At 45.5% G+C, this 25,027-nt stretch overlaps 1 long non-coding RNA gene across 1 annotated transcript in view; it reads left to right on the plus strand.

Annotated features, from left to right (window-relative positions):
• Positions 1-9,230: 9,230 nt before the first annotated feature.
• The window catches only part of LOC142826496 (uncharacterized), a 146,451-nt gene continuing 130,654 nt past the window's right edge, over positions 9,231-25,027 (plus strand). The window contains exon 1 of the long non-coding RNA XR_012900668.1: positions 9,231-9,296. This is a non-coding gene — a long non-coding RNA (uncharacterized LOC142826496). The remainder of the gene's footprint in view (positions 9,297-25,027) is intronic.

The raw sequence follows: 25,027 nt of genomic DNA on the forward strand, positions 1-25,027 counted from the left end.
CAGTCACAATATTTGTACAGCTGTATCATAGTTTGTAATTCCAAATGGTGGCAATTATTTAATAATGCCAGTTTACCAAATGTACTTCCAGGATACCCGGGCTGTCTCTGGCACTCGCCACTTTGCATCTTGTGTACTTCTCAGAGATGCAGGATCTTTACCTGTTTGACCCAAGTGTGCATGTCCAAAACCAGACACCTGGTCACCCCAGTCACTATTCACATGATCAATTCTATTAATCGTAAAAAGTGAGTCTCTGACCTCTGGTGATCTCACACAGTGGCCACTTGCTTTGGTGTTAGCTCTTTTCTCTTATGAGTTCTTCATTTGTATTCTATAAGGCTTCTTTGTTCTTGGAAGAGTTATTTAATTCCAGAAGTAGTCACAATGTAAATGCTTGCTACTACAGTATAACAGGATACATATAAGTGAAAACAGTGCAAGTAACATCTCATTAGCTTTCATAAAGTTTAAGCAATAACTATATTTTTATATATTTAACACTCACTTTGATTGGCCTAGTGCTTCAGCATGAGCTGGCACATGATTTGCCAGCGTCATAGTGTGCCTCAAATTTTACTCATTCTCTTAAGCACCTCACACACCTTGTATTTTATTTAAACTTTAAAAAATGTCTATCCTAAAAGGGTGGTTAACTGATCATGGTTTTCCTGTTCTAGATCTTTTCTTGACTATCACTGCAAGTTCTGACAGACTCCTTATTGTGTGTGTCTTCTGAACTATACATTTATAAAACAGGGCAAATTGAAAGGAGGGAATTGTCTTTCAAAATTACCAGGTTTCACATTCAGCAACCTTGTCTGTATATCATAGAAGCTGAAATAGAACAGATATGAAATCTCTTTGCAACTGCAGAATACCATTTGCATTGATATCAAATAAAAATACTCACGAGGGACTGTATAAAAATCGTTTGGCCATATAACACACATGTCATTACTATTAAATTTAAATTTATCTGATGAAATTTAGAAAGGAACTAATGGGAGTTAGGTACCCAAATAAATGGGTATCAGGTGTCCCATTTCTATTCATCCAGTTGAAAATTTCCCATATAAATCTTTATGGAATTCTTAACCCTCGTGATAAAAAATAAGAAAGAGAACTTACAGGTCTCCTCCTAAACCGTAAGAGCTAGGGCCACCAAATTTGGTATGTCGCTTCCTCTTATCATAACTTCAAGCAAGGTGAGGGTTGGGTTGTGCAAGGAAAATGGGATGTGCCTTGAATGGGATTGCTTCTCATAAAGCCATATAGAAAAAGTGTCATTGGGCAAGTGAAGGGGGCTGGCTGGGAGCATCTCCGCTCTGCAATCTGGGGCTGCTCCAGCCCCGAGCCTCCCACCCCCAGGTGCCTTTTCAGGAAGGTGGAGGGGGCTGCAGCTCACCCCCCCCCCCACACACACACACACACTCCCTGAATCCTATAGGAACATTGCTGGCTTTGTCAGGGAGCAAGAAGAAAGTGCACAGTTTGCTCCATTCCTCAATCTGACCTGGGAACACAAGGAGGCAGATCAACCTGGACCCGTCCCATCCTCCCCAGATGCATCTTCTGGAGCTGTAGCAACCATGGAGAAGAGCTTCTCATCTAGCCCTGAGCCGCTGCAGTGAGAGAAGGCTGGGGTAGTCCTCTCTCCCCAAAGTGTAATTGATCATTGATGAGGATATGCAGTGATTCGTGGGATTTACAACTTTAATTACGACAACTTTTTAAAATTACTTTCGTTGCTTTAGGGTTGTTGTTTTTTTTTCCTGTTTTGAACCTGTTTGGACAGCTACTACTGTCCTAACGAGACTGTGCAGAAAATCAATAATCTGAAAAGTTCAATGCAGTGTAATATGACTTATTACTTTATTACTAAAGATGTAATCTTACCAGGTTTTTTTCTTGTTACTGCAATCCCACTTAATGTTTTGTAGTCCTGAGATCATGTACCTTTTCTTACAAAGTCATTTATGTGAAGTATAGAATGATTCCAAGAGGTAACATGATCTCAAATCTTTATTTTTCCAAAGGTAACTTGAAAGTCAGAAAGATGTTTTGTGTTCCTAAAGGCAGAAAATTCTCTCTCCCCTCCCGCAATCCTATAAATAAAATTCTCAAGATCTCAAATCCAGAGTGAAATGAACAAGAATCCACACAATAGTTTTGAAGTGTAGAAAACTGATAATGGAAGCTGAAGACACCAGGAAAAATCCTTGGATGGCAGAGCTATGGAAAGAAAAGATTGTTTTAAAGTATAGTGGGCACAAAAGAAGTCCTATGGAGGGCATAAGCCCATTGCTAGGGGAAAATGGTACAATTGTTAACACAGAAAAAAGCTCATGTGCTCAGTAAATAGCTCTGTGTTCTGTATTTAGAAAGAAGCAGGATAACATACCCCTATAAGGATGACAAAACATATATAGCCCATTAGAAAGTCAGGAAGATTTTAAACATCTGCTAAGGATGAATATTTTTAGATCACCACATCCAGATAACTTGTGCCCAGATTTCTAAAAGAGTTGCCTGAGGAGATATCTGGCTTGCTGGTGATAGATTTTTATAAATCTTGGAATACTGGAAAAATTCCAAGACTGGAAGAATACAAATGTGCTCAGAAGGTAAACTAGATGGCCCAAATAACAATAGGGCAATTAGCCTTATACTAATCATGGGCGAAATAATGGAAAAGCTGATGAAAGATTTAATTGGTAATTGAAAAATAGAAACATAATTAATGCCATGGTTTTATAGAAAATAGGTCTTGTCAAACTCAAAGAACAAAGATCAGGTTGATGCAGAAATGTAGGTCTACAAGGAACTTCAAGAGGTCATCTAGTCTAACCCTCAACATGGAGGCAGGACTGATCATACTTCAACAATCCCTAACAGGTGTTTGTCTAACCTGTTTTTAAAGCATTCAGTGATGGAGATTCCACATATTCCCTTGAAAGTCTTTTCTAGAATGTATAGTTAGAAAGCTTTTCCCATTGTTTAACCCAGGGGTGAGCAAACATCAGCCCACAGGAGGATCCGGTCTGCCAGGGTTAACCCCTGGGGGGACTCTCATACCACCATATTGACCTGCACCTCCACAGGTAGGGGGGAATCACAGCTCCCATTGGCTGTGAATCACCATTCCTGGCTAAAGGGAACTGCAATGGCCTGTATCTGGGGCTATGTCTAGACTGCAAGCCTCTTTCGAAAGAGGCTCTTTCGAAAGAGCCTCTTTCGAAAGAGAGCGTCTAGACTGCATGCGGAACTTTCGAAAGAGCAAGCCGCTTTTTCAAAAGAAAGCACCCAGTGAGTCTGGATGCTCTCTTTCGAAGAAGCTCTATTTACATTCAAGAACGCCTTCTTTCGAAAGAAGCACTTTTGAAAGAAGGCATTCTTCCTCGTGAAATGAGGTTTACCGCCGTCGAAAGAAAAGCCGCGTTCTTTCGATTTAATTTCGAAAGAACGCGGCCGCAGTCTAGACGCAGGTGAAGTTTTTTCAGAAAAAGGCTACTTTTCCCAAAAAACCCCCTGAGTCTGGACACAGCCTGTAAGGGTGAAGGTAACTATAGCAGCAGCGGCCCACCAAGGGCTAACCCTGGTGAACCACCCACCATTTTATTACCCACTTCTGCTCTAACCTAACTCTTTCTTACTGAGGACTAGGCCAATTACTTGTCCTAATTTCAATGGACATGAAGAACAGTCATTCACCCTCCTTTTCATAGCAGGACATATTTGAAGAATATCAGGTCCCCCTCAGTCCCTTCCCCCTTCCCCATGCCTTGGACTAAACATGACCCTTTATCTTTTCCTCATAGGGATAATTTTTTTTTTAATTCTAATAATTTTTGTTGCTCTTCTTTGGACTCTCTTCAGTTTGTCCTCATCTTTCTTACAGTGTGGCACCTAGAATTGGATACACTACATCAGTCTTACCAGTGCTGGGTAGAGCAGGACAAATAACTCAGAATTATAGCACCTGCATCACATTGTTTGCTCATATGAAATTTATGATCCACCGTAGCCCCCAGGCCCTTTCCAGTAGTTGTATTGCCTAGACATTTATTGCCCATTTTCTAGTGGTGCAAATGATTTTTCTTTCTTAAGTGTGGTATTTTGCATTTGTGTTACAGCTCATCTTGTTCAGTTTAGACCAGCGTTTCTCAAAGGAAAAATGTGTCCATGGATCTCTCAGGGTCCCACAGGTTCTTTTGGGAGCCTACAGGGCCCATTGAGAAACTCCTCTCCTTCCCTCAACTCCTCTTCCTCCTCCCCAGTGCCTTCTTCACAGAATTCCCAGGTGTGCAGAAGGTGCTGGGTGGGAGGGAGAGGAGCAGGGACCTTGTCTCCCATGCCACTCCTAAGATGAAAAGTCCAGTTCTTTTTAATCTCTCTTCATATGGAACCTGTTCCAAACCCCTAATCATTTTTGTTGCCCTTTTCTGAACCTTTTCCAATGCCTATATATCCTTTTTGAGATGAGGCAACCCCAACTCTATGCAGTATTCAAGATGTGGGCATACCATGGTTTTATATAGGGGCAATAACATTTTCTGTCTTAGTCTCTATCCCTACTTCCTGGGCTGATCATTGCACCACCCCACACAGGACTACTTGTTTTTAAAGGTTGTTTTTAAAGTTACAGACTAACACATCTACCTCTCTGAGAGAATTATATTTAGCTATCAATCAGCAAACTCCTTTTTACTGGAACCTAGCAAAACAACTGTACTATTTAAAACACCTTTTACAGCTACTTCAATTAAATGGTAGATTTGATATTCAAAAACAAAGGCAGCTTATCATTGTCTGTACAGACATTTTCCAAAACTCATGGAGGTAGATTTTTTGTACTCTTCCTAAGTAATTTTAAGAACAATGATAACTTGATCCAGGAACTTTTTAATTATAACATGTAATTGAAACGCTTACACTTCAATTAAAAACAAAGCAGCCTAAAACCATCCGGTGTTAGGAGCTTGTAAAACGGGTATAAATTACTGCCATTTTGATGAGTTGAAAGATTTCAGCCTAGATCAATTATAAATAAGTCATCTGAAAATGAATACAAGTGAAATTAAACTGATATCAGTTTTCTTTTTGTGATCTCAAAATGCATGCATAAATGGCATGAAAATGTTAATTGACCTTAACCTTTCCTGTGATAAGTCTCTTCAGTAATAAAATACTTTGCACTTATATAGCATCACTCCTCATACCTGAGGAGCTCAACGAGCTTTAAAAATTAATTAAGTCTCAACACTTCCTTTGACCTAGGAACATCCCATATTAAATAGATAGTTAAACTGAGATGAAGAGGGTATGCCCAATGGTTTCATACATGGGTATCCAATATTAGTAATAAGAATGTGTATTTCAGCCACTTATTTGGATGTGTTTCTCTCCCGCAGCAGACACTGAGGCTACGTCTAGACTGCATGCCTTTTTCAACAAAGGCTTTGTCGACAGATACTGTTGACAAAGCCTCTGTTGAAAAAGAGCATCTAGACTATAACCAGTTCTGTCCAAAAAGCAAGCCACTTTTTTGAAAGAGAGTGTAGATGTTCTCGTTCGAAAAAGCACAGTTTGCATGCAATAGCTCCTTTTTTCGAAAAAGTGCTATCGAAAAAAGGCGTTATTCCTCGTAAAATGAGGTTTACTGCCATCAACAAAACTGTCGCATTCTGTCAACTTACTGTCGACAGAACGTGGCAATAGTGTAGACGCAGGTATAGTTTTGTCGACAAAAGGCAACTTTAGTCGACAAAATCCTGTAGTCTTGACACACCTGAGAAACTATGAATCTTGTTGATTTTAGGGATGAAAATAGAGTTTTAGGAATAGGACCCTTTGACTGTGACCTCTTCAGGGCAAGGATTGACACTTTGTCAGTGGAAGTGACATACATCTGTGGAACAAAAATCTTGTATTATGGAGGGACATTTAACAGCTAGAATTAACGTACACCTGTCATGTTTTGCAGCTAGATTCATAGGATTCCTTACTACTATTTTCTCTAGATGCAAGATACAGAACCTCTAACCATTATCTTGTAACCCTCTTGGGTGCCTATTGCTGTACAGCCAAACATGAGGGCTGTGTCTATATTGGCATGATTTTGCACAAAAGCACCCGCTTTTGCGCAAAAACATGCTGCCTGTCTACACTGGCGGGGAGTTCTTTCGCAAGAACACTGACATTCTAATGTGTGAAATCAGTGCTTTTTGCGCAAGAACTATGATGCTCCCGCTCAGGAATAAGCCCTCTTGCACAAGAGGCCAGTGTGGACAGGCCACATGAATTTCTTGCACAAGAAAGCCCGATGGCTAAAATGGCCATCGGAGCTTTCTTGTGCAAGAGAGGTCTACACTGGCACAGATGCTTTTGCACAAAAGCACATCTCTTGCACAAAAGCACGTCAGTGTAGACGCTTTCTTGTGCAAATACTTTAATGCAAAACTCTTGTGTTAAAAATATTTGCGCAAAATCTTGCCAATGTAGATGTAGCCGAGGCGTTCCTATCCTGAGGAGCATTAGGCTAGAAGCTTGGAGTTGGAAGGTACTCAGCACCGTCTGCCAGCCTTAAAATCTGCTGTGTGTGTAGCTAAGTACATTGAAGGGAAGTGGCACTATCCTTCTGAAGAGTCTATCCAGGGGAGGCAGTGCTGAGACAGTTGAAGAAGGCTGTTACAGACTGCGGAGAACAGGACTGGGCCAGAATACAATGACGAAGTAACACCAAACCCAAGAATTCAGAAGTCAAAAGTCAGACTGAAAAACAAACCTTTCCCCGACCCCCAAAAATCAGGAGATCAGACTGCAACAGAGTCGGGCACACCGTCATGGCATCTCCTGCTGGTCACTAAGGATACATCTACACAGCAAAATTAATTCTAAATAACTTGCATTTTTTTGAAGTAACTTAGTCCATGTCTACATAGCAGGCAGGTTTTTTTGAAATGCAGTAGTGTCAAAATACTGTCAAGCTGGAGGACTTCTTACTCCGCCTCCTGTAACCCTCAAGCTGCGTCTAGACTAGCAAGATTTTGCGCAAAAACTTGCCAGCTGTCTACACTGGCCGCTTGATTTTGTGCAAGAGCACTGACGTTTTACTGTCCGAAATCAGTGCTTCTTGTGCAAATGCGTTGACATTCCCGTTCGGGCAAAAGCCCTTTTCCGGAAATGCTTTTGAGCAAAAGGGCCAGTGTAGACAGGCAGCTAAGACGTTTTGCGCAAATGCAGGCTAAACAGAAAAAAGCCCTATGGATGCTTGCAGACTCCGTAGCCGCAGTCAGCTCCCTGGAGTTCCTGTAACCTGAGCCCCCTTAAAGCAGATGCAGGAGACTCTCTCAGATCTCTGGACAGAGGTCTGCCACGTGGCCCCTGCCGTCCAGCAGATACCCCTCAGCAGGATGGCAGCTCCAGGGGGGGAAGAGGGGGATCAGCCACCTGCACCCCCAGCACAGGAGGCCTCCAGGGGCCAAAAACGATGAGCCCCACCCTGGTCTTCGGGGGAGCTGGACACCCTGCTGGACTTGTGGCAGGAGGAGGAGGCCTCCCAAGACACCCAGTCCCGGCACCACAACGCTGAGATCTTTGCCCGCATGGCCCAGGCGCTTGCCCACCAGGGCCATCCAGCCCGGACCCTCGAGCAAGTCCGGGCGAAAGTAAAGGAGCTGCTCCTGGGCTACGTGTGGGCCAGCAGGCAGGAGCCGACACCTGCCCCCATTACCACCGGCTCCACGCCATCCTCGGCCAGCCAGCACTGCAAGCACCGGACAATCCCATTGACAGCAGCATGCGCCCCCCCCCCCCCCCCATCACCAGGACCACCGAGATGGGGGAAGGAGACAGCAGCAGTGCATCGGAGGACGAGGCCAGCACTGCCGCCCTGCAGGCCCCCTCCGGCAGCCCCGACGTCTCCCACGCATACTCGGAAGCCAGGGAAGGATCCACCGGTGAGTGTTGCACTTTGCACTCACAAGGGCGGGGAGCCAGGCGCCCGGAGGGGGGAAGAGGAGAGCACATCACTCAGGACACATGAGCTGCACAGGCTGTGTAGCATTAGGCGGTATGCAGTATGTGCAACCATGTGGCCGCAGCAGGCAGAGCCAGGGTACGCCTGTGACCGTGCTGCTCACAGGCATCTAACAGGACCGGGGGGAAGGATGGATGCCAGCTGGAACCAGCCAGGGTCCCAGGCACCTCCGCAAGGGTGCAGCACGCAGAACGGCACACTGTCCCATGCCTGGCTGTGAGGCACAGCCAGCTGCTCCTGGGAAAACCACAGCATCACAGCCCTATTACTTTTCAGGAAGAACAACGTTGCGCAAGAAGGTTTTTCTTGTGCAAGAAGGGGCAGTGTAGATGCTCCTTCTTGCACAAGAGCCTCTTCTAAAAAAAAAAAAAAAAGTGGTTCATTAGGTATGCAAATGAGGCTCAGTAATATTCCACACTTAGCCTCATTTGCATATTACTTGCACAAGCGGCCAGGAGTGTAGACATAGCCTAGGGTCCTACCCTGCCAGGGATCCCCAGATCCCCTATACCCACCTTCCATCAGGCATCATATAGACCCTACCTCAGGGGCAAACTTGGCTTATTGTCATTGGCAAAGGGGTGAACCCACTGCCTTCTGCTTCCCTGCCTGTCTCTCTGCAGCCCTAGTATCCTCAGGCCTTGTCTCAGGTCCTGCAGAGGGCTCACGCTGGAGCTCCTCAGCCCTGCCTGCCTTTCTCCATGACTACTCTATCTCAGGAATCCTCTGTCCCTTCCCTGGCAGCCAGGCCTCTCCTGCTCCACAGCTGAAGCAAGAATTTGCTTTTTTCCTCCTCTCCAGGAGCCCCTATTTATACAGCCCCAATGGGCCCTAATCATCTGCAGCCCCACCTGTGGCTGCTTACCACTCAGCCTCCCTAGACTAGTTTTAATCCTTGTACGGCCAGTGCAGGGCAGGCAGTCTCTCACACAGCCCAAAAAGACTGAAATATTTAAAAGGAAGATTATATTATGGGGTTTTATGGCTTTGTTGGTTTTTTTAAATTCCCCCTGCCCATCCTGTGTGTGATGTCACAATTAGTGTTGCCCGCTCATTCAGGGGTGAGTGATTTTTGAGTCCCCTGCAGGAGCTCTCATTCCCACAGCTGTCTCTGCCCTGCCCAGCAATTAGTTCTGCCCCTTTGGCCCAAACTCCAAACCAATCCAATTTCCCTCAGCCCCCGCCTTGTCAGTTCTGCACCACCAGCCTCATCTTTGCAGATTCTAGGATTCTTCACCTCCTCTCCCAAGCCTAGGTAAGATGCATTTATTTCCCTTTTCAGGTAGGGGAGGCAACTCCAGAGCCTTTTCAGCTGTCTCTGCCCCTTCTCAGGTTGGATACGACAGGGAGGGAAGCTGAAGGCAGAGAGGAGCTGTCCCAGTATTCACAGGAGGGGAAGACAGAGCAGAGCCACTGGGCTTTTTGCTCCCTTCTCGTTTCCCTCCTGTGAGAGTTGTGGATTGTTGAAATGAAGGAAAAAGAGAGCTTTGCGAGCTTCCTTCATTGGCTCTGAGGGGTTGCCTTCTGCCCTACCTCTTGCAAGAGAGCAGCCAGCCAATCAGAGGCAGGGCTGAAATTCATTAGAAGGCTGGAACTTCTGTTATCATCAAATGGGCTCACAGAAAAGTTATGAGTTAGTCACATTGAGGTTTTTTGGCGACAAATCTACAGAGACAAATAAATGTTTGTTCACAGATTTATGGTGGAAGGCATGAAAGGGCCATTAGATCACCTAGTCTGACCTCCTGTATCTTTCAGGCCACAAAATGTCACCCAGTCACCCTCATGTTTCTTGTGTTTTCTTTAGGCTGAGATACAAAAATCATCCAGGGTTGTTTGCATTCAAAAATTGTTACAAAAATTGGTTGGCATTCAAGATGCATGGCACTTTGCAAATCTGGGCTCTAAATTAGACTTATATAGTCAGGAGTGCCAATAAACAAAGGAAGATTAGGACGAATAAGAGCAAGATAAATGATAATGACAAGAGATCACGAGATGTGAGGGCCTGATCCAACCTCCACTGAAATCAGTGAAAAGATGTCTTGTGATTTCATTTGAGGTGAATCAGACCTGGCTGTTGGTGAGTGCCCCCTTTTCAATTTTATTTTAAACAAGTTAACATTTAAATGGGCCAAGGTCACTGATAGGAGTAGCTCTTCAAAGATGAAAATGAATGTCATTTGTTAAAATGACAAAAGAAAATTTCATAATGCACATCTTGTGTTCCTGTCACTGTCAAGTCCTTGAACTGGAGTATTCCTGGCTGAACATCACCAGCTGCAGTGATTGAACTCAATTCTGGCTCCAGCTTACATCTTTATAGCCGCAGGGTCCTACCGTACACAATGGAGATTTGGCACTACAAAAGATGATATGAAGTTTTAATGCCAACCTTTTGTTTAAAAAAATTTATTTCTATGGGGCACCTAAGCAGCAGATGCTTCTGCTAGGTGTCTCCAGGTACAAAGACATGATGAATACATTTTACATTTATTCAATCATACAGCTGACATATTTTATAAAATGGCACCCTGAGCATTTCTTTATGAGTTTGGCGGTCGTCCCTGAAATAGCTTAGAAGAACAAAAAAATCAGAGCCGAATCACATACTGTCTTCTCTCTCTAGATTAATTTACCTTTCCACATTTCAGAGCTAAGGCTGGAATTTAGCTAGGCTGGCAAATTGTGAAGCAAAACTAGTGCATATTCAGGTCTTCTAATAAAGACATCTCTAAGTTAGTCAACTCCTCATAGAGATCAAAGTCAAATGTACATACTGCACAAGTATGTCTTGGTATGACTAAAAGGTCATGCATTACTGCAGACATCCATGTACAGTATGTAATGCACAGGGTAGCTTTTGACATATTTTGACCTGTATCACAAAGTTCAGAATTAAAGACTATGTGGAGAGGCAAAAGTCACAACCTGTAACAAATCATCTCTGTTATTGGAGTGTCCTTAGATCAGTAAAACGTTTTAACTCTTTAAGCACTACAATTAATATGAAATATCTTGATTCACTTGCAGAGCAACAGAAGTTGAAGCAGAATATAAGTGGTTATAATTACAGAATGGAAGGGGGGAGATTTCTTGTAGTCTTAGTTTCTAGACAGCCAGAAATGCCATGAGAAAAGGTTCTGACCGAGTACCCAGCTCAAACATAGGCACAGAATTATAACCTGGCTTCCAGATTTTTAGTGTGGCCAAGTCCATATCGTGCTCGCATTGTCTCTCTGAAGCATGCCTTAGTGCTGCAGTCATGTAAAGCTTTCTACTGTTCCATCAAATGCTTGAGTTCATGCAGTACAAAGGGTTCCACTTAGCTGCAACTACCTGCTTCAGTTGATTTTGTTCAGTGTTATGCCCTCAGACCTTTGGTTTTCATTTTGTTTTAATTTCATAGTCCCCTTGACAAAAACCACAATGTTTTCTTTTTGCTGTAACCCTAATATATTTTTAGGAATCGTGATGATAGTAGTTAAATCACAGTCTGCATGTGCATCCGTCATTGCTTGAGAATTATGTTGGCCTGGTAATCAGACAAGAGAAACAATAAAAGGACTCTGGGGGATAAACTACAAACCAGTCCTGAGTTAGTTTATATACACACTTAATTTAAACCGTATGGGAAGGATCAAGTCCTATTTCAAAGTTGGGCAATAATTTTTAATGGGGGGGCCACTCCAAGATTTTGGAAAGTAGTCGAGGGCTGCACTCTTCCATGATTTTAACGGAGGAGGTGTGGGGTCTGAAATGGAGGTTGGGTGTAGAAGGGAGCTTGGGGTAAGGAATTGGGGTACAGGAGGGAAAATGGAGTCAGGAAGGGAGTTTGGGTGAAGGAGGTGGTTGTGACCTAGGTCAGGGGACTGGAGTGAAGGGGTTTCGGATGTGACCTAGGGTAGGATGGGATTTTGATCTGGGACAGGAGATTGGGGTGCCAGATCAGGGAGGGGGTATGGGTGTAGAGGGGCAAAGAAGGTTTGGGTAGGTTGAGTGGGGAGGCAGGGGGTTGGGGCAGGGAGGGACTGGTGTGCCAGGAGACTGTGGCCAGAAGACTAACCAGCCAGTATGCAAACCAGCCTACCTGCATGCAGAGCTTTAAATGTTTCCCAGCCAGCCTGCCTGCTTGCCTGCCCATGTGCTTCAGTAAATAACTGAGCAGAGGAAAGGGGGTGTGGCTCTTCTTGGCTGCCTCTTTTTCCAACAATCAGCTCCCGTTGGCTGGTTTCTGGCCAACAACCGGCCAATGGGATTGTCCTGGGGTTAGGGTAGCTCCTGAAACTCCTCTCCCTCACTCCAGTTTTGAAACAGAAAAGAAGCCTGGCAGCCACGTTTCTGCGCGGCGTACGGAGCTGCAGGGCAAGCAGGGTGCATGCCCAGGACTCCCTGCTGCCTTTGCAGGCCGGATCCGGTGGCTTGGTGGGCCGTATCTGGCCTGCGGGGCATATTTTGCCCAGGCCTGGTGTAGACAAAGCCTCACTACTCCCCCTCGGGTCAGTGGCAGTTTTACCATTCACTTGAGTGGGAACTGTCAGGTAAATCTGGGGGCATGATTATCACTCCCTCTGGGATACCTGGTTCTGGCCACTGTTGGCAGACAGGCTCCTGGGCTAGATGGACCTTTGGTCTGACCCAGTACGGCCGTTCTTATATTCTAAGGGTCTAAAGAAAAGGCCCTACTAATATAACTCAGGGGCTATGTTGAGATCACGCGTGGTAAACAAAGAAACGTAAGTGTGGAGATCAGTGAACTTAATTGCTGAAAAAAATAATAAGGAAATGGACTATTGCACGCCTCACTGCCTTTTTGCACCCTTACAGACATTTTTGGGGAAAAATAGGGAAGAATAGACTGGCTGTGTCTAGACTGGCCACTTTTTCTGGAAAAGCAGCTGCTTTTCCGGAAAAACTTACCAGCTGTCTACACTGGCTGCTTGAATTTCCGCAAAAGCACTGACGAGCTCATGTAAGATTGTCAGCGCTTTTGCGGAAATACTATGCTGCTCCTGTTCGGGCAAAAGTCTTTTTCCGAAAAACTTTTGTGCAAAAGGGCCAGTGTAGACAGGAGAGATTTGTTTTCCGCAAAAAAGCCCTGATCGCGAAAATGGTGATCGGGGCTTTTTTGCGGAAAAGTGCATCTAGACTGGCCACAGATGCTTTTCCACAAAAAGTGCTTTTGCGGAAAAGCGTCCTGCCAATCTAGACGCGCTTTTCCGAAAATCCTTTTAACGGAAAAGTTTTACGTTAAAAGCATTTCCAGATAATCATGCCAGTCTAGATGTAGCCACTGAGTCTATTACAGCAAGTGTTGTCATGGCTAACAACTCCCCCTCCCCCAACAATTTTTTATGAGATGCCAGACCTCCTTTTTCCTAATTCAAATGCTCTGACTACACTAGGCCAGAGCAAGGGATGGAGAGGCCATTTCCATCCCTGCCAGCTGTATCTGATACACAGCCAGTAATGAAATAGGCTACACCTGTTGTTACTGGTGTCCAAATTAGATACTATCTCCTCTCCCCACCCCCTAAAAGAATAGTTATTTCCAGTTTTAGTACCATGTAAGGGGGAGACTTGAATGAAAGGGTTTTCTCCTTCTGAACCTCTCTCTCTAACAAAAGGGAAGGGGTACAAGAAATGGTGTTATAATGAAAACCTTCACCTTGGGTTTGCCAGGCTATCAGGGCCATCCTTAAGGTTTATGTGGCCTTATGCAGTACAGGTTGGATCTCCCTGAGCCGTCCCAAACCAGGGAGTTTGCTGGACCACAGGACATCAGTGGCCCCTCTCCTGAGACTCAGTACCCTGCCACTGACCCCACTAATGCTGGCCTGGCACAGGCTCCACGCCCTTCTGCTTTCTAGCTGCTGCCCGTGTTTCCCATTGGGTTCCTGGCCAGGACTGTATGGCTGCTGCCAGGCCCGCTGCTGTAGAAGGTTCTCTGGAATTTCTCCAACAGGGCCACCTAGCCACCCTGGCTCTGCTACTGCAGGGTGTTTCCCTGTGTTCCCAGCTGGGGCCACCACCACTGCCAACTCGGCTGATGCCAGAGGTTCCCTGGCTAGGGCAACCCAGCTACCCCGGCCCCACTGCTGCTGAGTGCTGAGCGGTTCCTAGCCAGGGCCGCACAGCTGCTACTGGCACTCCTGCTGGGGTTGGAACCAGCCCAGCTGCTCCTGGGTATTTCCCGGGGTTCCCTGGATGATTCCTCACTGCAATCAGCTCCTCTGCAACTGGGGGTTCCCCAGTCGGGGCCAGGGCTCTTCAGTTGCCTGGCTCTGCTGATGCTAGGGTTGTCCCGGCTGGGGCTCCCTGGCCACCGCCTGGCCCAGCTGACCCTTGGAAATACACAGCTGGGGCAGGGGCTATCTGGCTACTGCCTGGCCCTGCTGATGCCTGGCTGGGACCGGGGCTCCCCAGTTGCTGCCTGGCCTGGCTATTGGCCCTCCCAGGACTCTCTAGCCCCTGTGTTCTCTTGGCTGAATTCCACTCCCACCTCCGGGGCTCTTTGGTCCAGCAACATCCATGGCCATGCTGGACCATGGATATTGCCTGACCAGAGTCCCGGATTTTGGAGGTTCTACCTGTCCTATTAAACCGGTGCCCCTATGTCCGATGGGAGCTGTGGGGGAGGAGGATGAAATTTTAGAGATGTGAATTTTATAATCTTCAGCAACACACTGATGCCATATTTTTAAAGCAAATTTTAAACTAAGGTCCTGTTGACTGAGACAGTAAATTCAGAAAATGACAGTCTACAGCCGGTCCCCGAGTTGCGAACGGTTGACTTACGGTTGACTTACAAAGCTGTCGTAAATGGCGGACCCCGAGTTATGAATGCAATCCGCGCTTATGAACAGCGCGGTCGCATGTGACTCAATGGGGTCCAACTTACGAACGAACCAAGTTACGACCAATTGCTTGGTCCCTAGCCGGTTTGTAAGTCGGAGAGAGGCTGTATACCTGGGATTGGCATATGCCTCTTAAATAACTTCATTACCACCTGAATGGTTCTTTCAGAGGCACAGTGGTCTTCTAATAGGTCTGGCAGGCTTTTTCACTTTGATGTTAACTAGAACCTCTCCAAAGGAAGCAGAGCCACAGAACAGGCAGTGAGTGAACATTAAGACCCAGTGGTGCCCACATTTTTGAGTTCCCTATGCATAAGAACAGGCATAATGGGTCAGACCAACAGTCCATCCAGCCCAGTATCCTGTCTTCCAACAGTGGCCAATACCAGATGCCCCAGGGGGAGGGAACACCACAGTTAATCCTCATGTGATCCCTCCCCTGTCACCCACCTCCAGAGAAACGGAGGTTAGGGACACCATTCCTACCCATCCTGGCTAATAACCATTGATGGACCTAATCTCTATGAATCTATCTAGCTCTTTTTTGAACTCTGTTAAAGTCCTAGTCTTCACCACATCCTCTGGCAAGGAGTTCCACAGGTTGACTGTGTGCTGAGTGCAGAAAAACTTCCTTGTGTTTTTTTAAACCTACTGCGTATTAATTTCATTTGGTGACCCCTAGTTCTAATATTGTGGGAATAAGTAAATAACTTTTCCTTATTCACTTTTTCCACACCAGTCTGCACCACAACTGCATATTCTGTATATTGGTAAGGTTGGTATGACAGAGGCTGAAGTGTCTCGCTCTCAAACCCCAAACCTTGATTCCAGGTCTCTCATGTTAGATAGTGCCTGGTTCTGTTAACACCTTTGGCCAATATATTTCATCCACATTAATACAAGAGCACTTTTGGAAATTGCCTGTAAATGTTCAGTACAGACTCAATTCCAGGGCACATCAGAGTTCTTCAAATTCTCTTAGTGTGATTTGTTGGTAGAGTGTTTGCTTTTATCGTTTTCTGTTCTGATATTGACTGTTCTCACTTCTTATTAATGGCTTCCTCTTAGCTTTAGTGCTAAACCTGGACTAAAAAACTGTGTGAAGAAGGAGAGGTCAGTAAGTGTTACTACATCTTTTGCCATCTTTACATTTTTGGAGCTCTGGGAGGGAGCACTAGCCATGTCTGAAATGCCAAGGCTGTAGATTAATGCTCTGTATGCCCTGGTCTACACTAGGGCTTTATTTTGAAATAATACCCTTAGGTTGAATTAATAAGCAGAGCGTCCACACTACCCAGCGCATTATTTCAAAATAACGGGTCACTCATTTTGAAAGCTGTACTCCTGCTTTTCTTGAGGAATAACGCTAATTTTGAAATGGTTATTTCAAAATAGCTGTAGTGTGGACTCTCCTGTGCTGCGATTTCAGAAAAAAACTACTTCCCAGAGTAATTTGAACTAATTACTCCCCAGTGCTTCCTGGGGCTCTAAGTTTGCACCTCCACATTAACAGAGCCTGCCTCAGACTGATTTTGAGGCTTCCCAGTAATGTGGACACACTATTTTGGTTTTGTTATTTCAGGAGTAATTAAATTGATTTTAGTTATTTCGAAATAGTTTTCTTGTGCAGACATGCCCCATATGCCATAAATTACCTAATATGGAACATTCTGAGCTCATAGTGAAATAGTGAGATTTGCCTAGAAAGTATTCATAGTAAGTCTTAGGATTTAGATCCAGTTTTAGCTCTTCCTTAGAAGTGCTTTAAATACAGTAGTATAAAGACCACTAAAATGACTATACCTTTGTGAGTAAAGAATTAAGGGGAACTGTAAAGTAGGTTGCTTGAGTGCAGCACAATGAGGTGACATGATAATATCCTACAGACTTTCCATTGATATTTATGGAATGAAAGCACATTTCCACTTATTTTGGCTTAAATTATCAGTTGATGTAAACTGGCAAGTGTTCAAAAAGTCTAAAAGTCAGGCGAATTTTAGGAGCCTAACCTAGCATCTTTAGGCTAAAATTAAACAATTGTGGCCTTCCTTGATTGCCCTTGCACCCATTTAGCATATTTTTTCCACCGAAAAAAGACGCAATAGTGATGGAGACAGATTCAAGCGCAGAGCAGATCACAACTTGCAGCAACTTTCTTTCTTCCCTCCTGGGCTGGATTTGAACAGGCGGACATAAGGTGAATGCCTCTATCACAAGAGCCATCCAGTCTGAAGTGTAGACACTGCTCATGTATCACTCTTAGCCTCATCAGACCTCTATGTCGATGAGTTCCTGGCACCTACTTTGCTTATTCCTTATGGAGTATTACCAACCTGAAAGATTATGTTTTCTGCAGGCTCTCAGAATCCCTCTCGAATCCAGATGTTCGGCATTGTTTTCAACACACTTGTACTTTGTTCCACTTTTAGTAGCAGCATGATGTCAGTCACATTTAAATCAGATGAAAACCTGAATTTTTCATATTAATTAAAGTTCAATGGATTCCTTATAAAGAATAGATGAAAGGAGCAGCAGTGACAAGGGACTCATGTAGGCTGGATTTTCTGCAGATTAGCTAAAGCTGGTATGAACTTTCTCCCTGGGTTTCTGGAATGTTTCCTGATTTTTTTGAATAGATTGACAAACAAGGTTTTGCATAATACTGTAGGAGCAATTAGCTTAGCATTTCCACAAGGTAAAGAGGAGACAAGATAGAAAAGATATCGAGCTTTCTCTTAGTTCTTTGTCCATACAGGGACCTAATCTATCCCCCAGGAAATGCCACTAACGACGCTGGAGTTCCACCAGGAATGAATTTGACCCCAACGTTATGTACGGTGTTGCACTAAAAATGCACCACCTGCTATAAGCTGCAATAGGATCCTTTTCAAAAGTATTGTATTATGTACAAATCCTAATAACTTAGGAAATACATTATTTCGAAATAACGCGTCTACACACAAAATGCATTTCGAAATAGCACTTTGCTGTTTTGAAATAACGCGTCCACACTGAGTGGATGCTGAATCGCATTTAAGGCAGGCTGGAACCAGGTCCGGCAGGGCATCAGGTCAGGAGTTACTTTGTGTGGCTGCTGCCTGAGGCTATCTGAGGCCTGTGCTTAAAGGGACCCTCCCTGGATAGCCGGTTCTCAGCTTTCCTTGCTTGCTTACCTACATCGATGAGGGACAGCAAATCATTTTGTCTCTGTGTGCTCTGGTTGCCCTCACTCGGGACATCACAGCACTTTGCAACATGGAGCCAGAGCTGCCCCTGGGCACTCTGGTGCTTCTCTTGGATGTGTTGCTGTGAGCCTGGCTGCACTTTCTGCAGACTGCCATCCGGGAGGTCCATCAGGGGGCGGTCAGGATCCAGGAGGCCCTGCACGAGAGCTTCCAACCTCAGGAGCACTAAGAGCCTCCCTGGTCTGCCCCATTGGGGCTTGTGCCTCATTCCTCCCTCACATCCTTCCACTTACCCCTCTCTAACCCCCCTTCCTGATGTCAAATAAAAGACACGTATTTTCATGAACACAAACTCTCTTTATTTAATAAAACTGGGGAGGGGAGGATGAAACTGGTGAGACTGGGGAATGGAGGCGGGAGAGGGGAAGAGAGAGTCTGGGAGAGGGGAGGGGGAAACCTGGGAGGAGAGAGCTGGAAGGGGGGAGCTTGGAGAAGAAGGGGGGGGAAGCTCAGGGCTCAGGGTTGGGAGTCTTGCCGAACCAACTTGATATTCATGCTAACCTGCTCCTGGGTTCGCATGTGGCCTTTGGTGGCCAGGCTGGCAGCTATCCTGCCATAGATGGCCACGTTCCTCCATCTAGTGCAGAGATCATGGACATTGGGGGCATCCCAACCTGAATAAGGTCCATGGTCTCCACCCTGGACCAGGAAGGCGCCCGCCTTCTCCTGGCCCTGGCAGGCTCCTGGGAGCTGGCAGACTGCTCCTGGGGAGTGGTGGCTTGCTGGCTCCTGTTTTGGGGCCACTGGGTCAGTGGCAGTGACTGCTGGCTCTGGGCTGGCAGGCTTGGAGCTGGCACAGGCACTGTGGCCAGAGTCTACCCCTTTAAGGGCTCCAGGGAGGAGGGGAGGGAGTGGAGTGTTCTTGTTGAGGCTGGAGTGGCCACCAGGGCACCCCGGGAAGGTTAAAGGCCCCCTGTTTTGGAATAAGTGTCCACACAGCACTTATTTCAAATTAGCTATTCCGAGTTTGGTGTTATTCCTCGTAGAATGAGATTTCAAATGAATTTCGAAATAGCGGTTTGTCTGAATAGATGCTAGGAAAGTTATTTCGAAATAACTTTGCCGTGTAGACATACCCTGATATATTAGCTACTAGAAGACTTACACAGCATTGCTTGGGTCCTTCAGGGCACAGAACTGGGGTCAGGGAACTGCAGAAGTCAGAGCAGGAGTATGGGGTGGGGGTCAGGGCAGGGTGTTGGAAGAGGTGGGAGGGGCTCAGAGCAGAGGACAGGGACATCCAGCAGCTGCATCCTTTGTCCAGACCAGGACACTAGGAGCTACACAGCCTTCCACTGACTGCTCCCCAGAGCTGTCCCGGGACAGTGGGGGCAATGTGGCCTGACTGGAATGGCCCAGGGCAGTGGAGGCCGCACAGCCCACCCAGCATGTGCTGCGGGCCAATGGCTGCTCCTCAAGGCTTGGAAGCTTGTTGCCCCCCTCCCACCCACCACGGTCTTTCTGGGGTATAACTCTTCTAGCCATCATACCCCCCCCTTTCACATTCCACGCACATCCTATTGTCCTGGCACAACCAAACCCTGAGCTTGCTGTAAGTTATGATAAGAGGAAACCGCATCCCAAATTCGGTGACCCTAGCTCTGAACAATGTAGTAGGAGTTCTTGAACAAACAGGCAGATGGACACACAGACACACAAACTCTCTCAAATATACAGTCAATGGATTCAAATTTGAAAAGCAAACAGAGGGAAATATAAGGTGACCATTAAGTCCTCCCCACCTTGGAGTGCTAAATGATATCATAGCCAGTGGGGCAAATCCTGCCACCCCTTCTTACCCTCTATGTCCAGGGAGAACTACCAATGAAGCAGAACTGCTATGGTTCTAAAGTGTATGACAGTGTTTCTCAACCTTTTTTTTTATAAAATGCCCCCTTTAAAAAAATTATAAGTACTCCCAATATCTACAGTTTTCAGACACACATTTTTTTTTTTCTTCCATTGCAACACATTTGTTTAAACAACTTAATTGTAGCTGGGTGGGTGATGAAATTTTTGGGTGTAAAACATACAAAAATAATAAAGTGCTGTAAAACTTAAAACAAAAATTCAGTTTTCTCCAAATTTCAGTTGTGTTGACAAACCCTCCAGACTTCTCTTGAGTACTCCTGAGGGTTCTCGTACCACTGGTTGAGAAACACTGGTGTAAGGGATTGGTAGGACAGGGGAAAACCTCTTCACATGGCACATATCTCCAGGATGTTTCAGCAACAATACAGGTGTCCCCCGTATATTTTGTACATGTAAGAGGACTGTTAGCCCCTTAGTTAACCTCAGTGGGAGTTTTTGGTTGGCCAGCTTCCAGTACCAAAAGGGAAAGGGTCCGTGAGAAATCAGGATCCTGAGACTGACAGACCCCAGGGACAATGGGAAGAGGCCAACACTCCAGGTCAGCCTGATTGATAGGTTGGGCAGGCCAATGAGGGAATTAGGAGACCAGATCCCATTGTCCGTGTTAGCTGGGATTTTCTGGGTCTGGGTCAAAGGGGGAGAAAGCTAAGAAGAGTAATAAGGGATCCAGGCTGTACTGAGGAGCAGACCTGCAGTGACAGAGCCGGAGGACCATACAGCCCACAGAGCGTAGACCCGGTGCTTAAAAGCAGACCTGCAGCAACAGAGCCAGACACACACAGCCCATGGAGTGCAAGCTGTGCTGAGGAGCAGACCTGCAGTGACCACAGCCAAAGGGGTCAGAGAAGCAATGCAAGCAGCTAGAGGCTGGTAAAGCAGCATAGTCTAGAGCTGGATGTGATGAGCAACTGGAACCAGGAAAGGGGGGAAAAGAGGCTCTGGACAGGGAGACACCACCAGCCAAGAGGCATTACAGGCCAGACTTGGAGAGGGATTGTAACTCCAACTGGGAGGGGGGTCCTGCCACTTAGAGCCTGAAGTCGTGTGGTCACTGCCAGAGCAAGTATGTCCAACCTGCAGCCCCATGCAGCACAACCAGGGCCTGAGAGCCTTGGGACCTATAAGGAACAGATTGTGAACTGTCCTTACACTCTGCAAACTGTTGTTTGTGATGTCCTCGTGCTACAGAGTGGGACTACGTGTTCTTTTCTAACCTTTTTCATGTTTTCCTTATTCTTTTCTTTCTAATCAGTTGCTGTTTAATGAATTGTATTTGATTTGAACTATATGTAATGATCAGTGGATCAAGAAAGCATCCAGTGTGATGAGAGCATCCTGGAGTGGGGACACCCTAGACCTTGCCCTAAGTAACTACAAGGTCAGGGATTAAGCCCCAGAAAACCTGGGCCCCGCCTTGTTGGGATTTTGAGGACTCTGCTACGCAGGAGAGTGGAAGGGGAGTCCTCAGGGTCAGGGAGGCCTTTGAGTAAAAGAAGTGGGAACAGGGACTCAGATCCTTTCACTGGTCCATTTCCATGGAGTAGTATAGAAGCCAGGGAAGTTCCCCACAATAGCGGGCCCTTTCCCCTGCCAGATTTGGCTAGCAGGGAGGAAGCAATAAGGCCATGGGCACAGACTGTACATTTTCCTTTGCTCCAAGTGTGGGGAGAAAGGAAAGGGGAAGTTTCCTTATTCACCATTTCAGCACCCCATACCCTGTGCCCTAAGCTCTGTTATTTTAAGTGGCGATGGGAAGTTAAGTTTTAGCTCTACTTTATGTTGGGTATGTTTTCTCTTCCAATCCTTTAACTCTTCAATAGGAAGTGTTATTCACAACTCTAGAAATAGGGCAAAAAAAGTGTTTGCAGAGCAGGCATCTAAAAATGGAAAATGTTGTAAGCGTTTTCACCTACTTAAAAGCATGATAAATAGGGAGGATCATGAGACCTCTTGAGAGCAACCCTCATTTTACTGTAGCGTATGTCAAGCAGACACATGCTGTTAACTCATCGTATAGTAAAAATCCTGTTCACCCAGCTAATCAGTCTCAGAAATTTGAGTTGTTTAAAAAGAAATAAATATTAGTAAGAACAAAGAAAAAAAGTAATGCTTTCCTAGCCTCTTTCACCCAAGGATCTCAAGATATTTTACAAATCCTAATTAAAATGACTGAGTTAGTAAGTATCCCGATCTCCATTTTGGATTGAGGAAACTGAGGCACAGAGAGGTTAAGTGACTTGCTCAAGGTTGCACTTTAAATTAGTATCAGGTTTTGGAATAGAAATGTTATCTCATGATTTGCAGTGCCATACCTTCGCCACAAGCCAATGTTGTCTCCTGGTCCCAAACCCATTGAAGTCAATAAGAATCTTTCCATTCTCTTTGGACTGGGCTGAGGGTCTTCACACTGCACCATTAAAAATGATAAAATGTCTCAGAGGGGTAGCCATGTTAGTCTGTAACTTCCAAAACAAGGAGCAGTGTGATGGCACCTTAGGGCATGTCTACAGTGGGGGGTTATTTCGAAAGAACAAGGCAAGCATCGACACAGCATGCCCGTTATTTCAAAATAACAGGCTAGTTCTTTCGAAATAATCACCCCTGCTTGTGATGAGGAACAACATTTATTTCGAAATCGTTATTTCAAAATAGTGTTCATGTGGAGGCTCAGCTGCTGATATTTCAAAACAACTAGCCTCCAGAGGCCTCTCACAGCTGCCCTTGTGGCTGCTTTGGCCATACCCCTGACAACTCTAATGTTCCCCTGCTCCTTCAGTCTTTGAAGCTGCAGGCAAAAGGGAAAGGCCTTGTGGCATCACCCGAGTCCTGCCAGTCCTGTGCCACACTGCAGCCTTCAGAGGAACCATGGGGGAGACCAATACTCCCTGTGAGCCCCCCGTGGTTGCCAGCATACCTGCAGCCACTTCAGAAGCCCCTGGCCAGGGACAAAAGAGGGCAACAGCCTAGACTGGTCCTGGAAGGGAGGGGTGATCCTGAAAGGGAGGAGTGGGAGAGGAAAGAAACACAGGGGCAATGCAGAAGCCCCTTGTGGGAAGGCCCAGGGGAGAGTCTCATAGGTAGCCTTGGCTGAAACTCTCCCTTCAGGCCTCCTGGATAAGCACAGCCTCCTTATGGGCTTGCTGAATGACAGAGGTGCCTGGCTGCTCAAATGCCCTGCTCAGCCTTTGCCCCCCCTCCCCCATCCTGGCAGGAAAGTCTCCCCCTTGTTCTTGCGTGTATTGTGGAGCACACAGTAAGCCACCACCACCTGGGGGTCGTTCTGGTTGCTGAGGTCCAGGCAGGTGAAGACACTCTGGAACCTCCCCTTGGCTACCAGGCATAGGAAAATGAAGCGGCGATTTAAATAATCACTGCTTCATTTAAATTTAAATGGCTGCCGTGCTGAGCCGATCAGCTGTTTGTCGGCTCAGCGCGGTAGTCTGGACGCGCGGGCATCGACATCAAAGGCATTTGTCAACCACACAGGTAAACCTCATCCCAGGAGGCATACCTGGGTGGTCGACAAATGCCTTTGATGTCGACACCCGCGCATCCAGACTACCATGCTGAGCCGACAAACAGCTGATCGGCTCAGTGCGGCAGCCAAGTAAATTTAAATGAAGCGGCGATTATTTAAATCACCGCTTCATTTTCCTATGCCTGGTAGCCTAATCTACATACCTCTGGCGACAGAGGCATGTAGTCTAGACGTACCCAGATGAGTGAAAATTATAGAATTCAGGGTATATATATATATATATATATATATATATATATATATAGCAATATAACAGCAAAAACAGTTACCTGTCAATTGTAGGACCAGTGTTAATGATGCAATTGAGTCAGGCTGGATGTGTCTCTATCATAGCTTTTGATGTGGGAATGCAAATGTCAAAGGCAGGGAAATTGCCTTTGTAGTGTATTAACCAGTTATTGTCTTTATTCAAGCCCAAGCTGATAGTGTTGCATTTGTAAAGGAATTCCAGTCCAGCTATCTCCCTCTGCAATTGGGGGGATAAAATTCATTTGTAGAAGAGTGGCTATTTTCAAATTCATTATTGATGTGAGCTTTTTCCATTGACTCAAAGAAGAGGAAGAGAGTAAATAAATTACTGAATGGGTGCAAAAAAACAAATGCTTCCATAGCTGAAGTTCTGCAACAGGACATTGTAAATAGCTATCAATTCTAAGGAAAGCATGAATTTACCAGATTGCTATAAAACAGCTACATTAATTGGCTGTATCAATAAATAAAAACTTGACACTTGTGCTAAATGGTGTCTTTTAAAGGGGATTGCTTTCAAAATTTGGTAAGAAGTTGGGTTCTGTTGATTTTCCAATCAGAAAAAAAAATGTTTGGCCCCTGATACACTAGGGCTATGTCTACACTGGCAGGTTCTTGCGCCAGAAATATGCAAATGAGGCTAAGTGTAGAATATTGCTGAGCCTCATTTGCATATCTAATGAGGCGCCATTTTTGCGGAAGAGGCTCTTGCGCCAGAAGGAGCATCTACACTGCCCCTTCTTGCGCAAGAAAAACCCTCTTGCACAATGCCGTTATTCCTGAATATAATCAGCATAGCAGCATTGCACAAGAGGGTTTTTCCTGCCTTCTGGCGCAAGAGCCTCTTCCGCAAAAATGGCGGCTCATTAGATATGCAAATGAGGCTCAGCGATATTCCACGCTTAGCCTCACTTGCACATTTCTGGCGCAAGAACCTGCCAGTGTAGACATAGCCTAGGTTTGCCAATGTGACATGCTAAGAAAACTGTCAGGCTTTTTTATTAAAAACAGAATTGTGGGATTTTATTCTTCATTGTATGTAACACCTACTATGGCGATTAGAAATAAATCTTTCCATTGTTACCTACATGGAAAAATCTTCTAAAAGACCTTAAACAAAGGGCAATGTAAAAATCGAAATAGAGGGTTACTGGGAGGTATGTAGCAAGTGTTAGGGTTGCCAGATGGTTTCAATAAAAATACCAGACACACTTGACATTACATC

The sequence above is a fragment of the Pelodiscus sinensis genome, chromosome 1, assembly GCF_049634645.1.
Source record: "Pelodiscus sinensis isolate JC-2024 chromosome 1, ASM4963464v1, whole genome shotgun sequence".
NCBI lineage: Eukaryota > Metazoa > Chordata > Testudines > Trionychidae > Pelodiscus > Pelodiscus sinensis.